Genomic DNA, 3,705 nt, shown 5'->3' with positions numbered 1-3,705 from the left:
TCGAGCTGGGCTATCAGACGGTCACCTCTGTAGCTGTAGTGTCATTTTTCCTATGGTCCAATGTGTAAATTAAACAAAAAAGTGCACGTTTGTTATGATGTCCAAGATGGGGACCAGGATGTGGACATAATAAAAAATTAGGGAACATGATAGGAGACATTTCTACAATACATATAATCATTCTTATCTATCTAATACGATGACAACAGCTCTCCATACCTGCAGTCCACCATAAGGACCACCCTCTCTAATCCCTGAAAAATGAAATCATCCTCAGTGACGAAGAGAGGGGGCTAAGCGCCCCCCATGGTCTCAGAGCATTGACTCTTCTAAGAGTTAAAAGAGTCCTGCTCCCACTGATGGGGTGCAGCTGTGGGACCCTATTTTCAGAGATGATGGCCTCCACCCAACTCTCAAAAAGCTGAAAGGGTCTTCAGTAGAGATAGATAGTCGAGCTGGGCTATCAGACGGTCACCTCTGTAGCTGTAGTGTCATTTTTCCTATGGTCCAATGTGTAAATTAAACAAAAAAGTGCACGTTTGTTATGATGTCCAAGATGGGGACCAGGATGTGGACTAAATAAAAAATTAGGGAACATGATAGGAGACATTTCTACAATACATATAATCATTCTTATCTATCTAATACGATGACAACAGCTCTTCATACCTGCAGTCCACCATAAGGACCACCCTCTCTAATCCCTGAAAAATGAAATCATCCTCAGTGACGAAGAGAGGGGGCTAAGCGCCCCCCATGGTCTCAGAGCATTGACTCTTCTAAGAGTTAAAAGAGTCCTGCTCCCACTGATGGGGTGCAGCTGTGGGACCCTATTTTCAGAGATGATGTCCTCCACCCAACTCTCAAAAAGCTGAAAGGGTCTTCAGTAGAGATGGATAGTCGAGCTGGGCTATCAGACGGTCACCTCTGTAGCTGTAGTGTCATTTTTCCTATGGTCCAATGTGTAAATTAAACAAAAAAGTGCACGTTTGTTATGATGTCCAAGATGGGGACCAGGATGTGGACATAATAAAAAATTAGGGAACATGATAGGAGACATTTCTACAATACATATAATCATTCTTATCTATCTAATACGAAGACAACAGCTCTCCATACCTGCAGTCCACCATAAGGACCACCCTCTCTAATCCCTGAAAAATGAAATCATCCTCAGTGACGAAGAGAGGGGGCTAAGCGCCCCCCATGGTCTCAGAGCATTGACTCTTCTAAGAGTTAAAAGAGTCCTGCTCCCACTGATGGGGTGCAGCTGTGGGACCCTATTTTCAGAGATGATGTCCTCCACCCAACTCTCAAAAAGCTGAAAGGGTCTTCAGTAGAGATGGATAGTCGAGCTGGGCTATCAGACGGTCACCTCTGTAGCTGTAGTGTCATTTTTCCTATGGTCCAATGTGTAAATTAAACAAAAAAGTGCACGTTTGTTATGATGTCCAAGATGGGGACCAGGATGTGGACATAATAAAAAATTAGGGAACATGATAGGAGACATTTCTACAATACATATAATCATTCTTATCTATCTAATACGATGACAACAGCTCTCCATACCTGCAGTCCACCATAAGGACCACCCTCTCTAATCCCTGAAAAATGAAATCATCCTCAGTGACGAAGAGAGGGGGCTAAGCGCCCCCCATGGTCTCAGAGCATTGTCTCTTCTAAGAGTTAAAAGAGTCCTGCTCCCACTGATGGGGTGCAGCTGTGGGACCCTATTTTCAGAGATGATGTCCTCCACCCAACTCTCAAAAAGCTGAAAGGGTCTTCAGTAGAGATGGATAGTCGAGCTGGGCTATCAGACGGTCACCTCTGTAGCTGTAGTGTCATTTTTCCTATGGTCCAATGTGTAAATTAAACAAAAAAGTGCACGTTTATTATGATGTCCAAGATGAGGACCAGGATGTGGACATAATAAAAAATTAGGGAACATGATAGGAGACATTTCTACAATACATATAATCATTCTTATCTATCTAATACGATGACAACAGCTCTCCATACCTGCAGTCCACCATAAGGACCACCCTCTCTAATCCCTGAAAAATGAAATCATCCTCAGTGACGAAGAGAGGGGGCTAAGCGCCCCCCATGGTCTCAGAGCATTGACTCTTCTAAGAGTTAAAAGAGTCTTGCTCCCACTGATGGGGTGCAGCTGTGGGACCCTATTTTCAGAGATGATGTCCTCCACCCAACTCTCAAAAAGCTGAAAGGGTCTTCAGTAGAGATGGATAGTCGAGCTGGGCTATCAGACGGTCACCTCTGTAGCTGTAGTGTCATTTTTCCTATGGTCCAATGTGTAAATTAAACAAAAAAGTGCACGTTTGTTATGATGTCCAAGATGGGGACCAGGATGTGGACATAATAAAAAATTAGGGAACATGATAGGAGACATTTCTACAATACATATAATCATTCTTATCTATCTAATACGATGACAACAGCTCTCCATACCTGCAGTCCACCATAAGGACCACCCTCTCTAATCCCTGAAAAATGAAATCATCCTCAGTGACGAAGAGAGGGGGCTAAGCGCCCCCCATGGTCTCAGAGCATTGACTCTTCTAAGAGTTAAAAGAGTCCTGCTCCCACTGATGGGGTGCAGCTGTGGGACCCTATTTTCAGAGATGATGTCCTCCACCCAACTCTCAAAAAGCTGAAAGGGTCTTCAGTAGAGATGGATAGTCGAGCTGGGCTATCAGACGGTCACCTCTGTAGCTGTAGTGTCATTTTTCCTATGGTCCAATGTGTAAATTAAACAAAAAAGTGCACGTTTATTATGATGTCCAAGATGGGGACCAGGATGTGGACATAATAAAAAATTAGGGAACATGATAGGAGACATTTCTACAATACATATAATCATTCTTATCTATCTAATACGATGACAACAGCTCTCCATACCTGCAGTCCACCATAAGGACCACCCTCTCTAATCCCTGAAAAATGAAATCATCCTCAGTGACGAAGAGAGGGGGCTAAGCGCCCCCCATGGTCTCAGAGCAATGACTCTTCTAAGAGTTAAAAGAGTCTTGCTCCCACTGATGGGGTGCAGCTGTGGGACCCTATTTTCAGAGATGATGTCCTCCACCCAACTCTCAAAAAGCTGAAAGGGTCTTCAGTAGAGATGGATAGTCGAGCTGGGCTATCAGACGGTCACCTCTGTAGCTGTAGTGTCATTTTTCCTATGGTCCAATGTGTAAATTAAACAAAAAAGTGCACGTTTGTTATGATGTCCAAGATGGGGACCAGGATGTGGACATAATAAAAAATTAGGGAACATGATAGGAGACATTTCTACAATACATATAATCATTCTTATTTATCTAATACGATGATAACAGCTCTCCATACCTGCAGTCCACCATAAGGACCACCCTCTCTAATCCCTGAAAAATGAAATCATCCTCAGTGACGAAGAGAGGGGGCTAAGCGCCCCCCATGGTCTCAGAGCATTGACTCTTCTAAGAGTTAAAAGAGTCCTGCTCCCACTGATGGGGTGCAGCTGTGGGACCCTATTTTCAGAGATGATGTCCTCCACCCAACTCTCAAAATGCTGAAAGGGTCTTCAGAAGAGATGGATAGTCGAGCTGGGCTATCAGACGGTCACCTCTGTAGCTGTAGTGTCATTTTTCCTATGGTCCAATGTGTAAATTAAACAAAAAAGTGCACAATTGTTATGATGTCCAA

This window comes from Anomaloglossus baeobatrachus, unplaced genomic scaffold, assembly GCF_048569485.1.
Source record: "Anomaloglossus baeobatrachus isolate aAnoBae1 unplaced genomic scaffold, aAnoBae1.hap1 Scaffold_97, whole genome shotgun sequence".
NCBI classification, from domain to species: Eukaryota; Metazoa; Chordata; class Amphibia; order Anura; family Aromobatidae; genus Anomaloglossus; species Anomaloglossus baeobatrachus.
Note: the sequence above shows the minus strand (reverse complement) of the source record.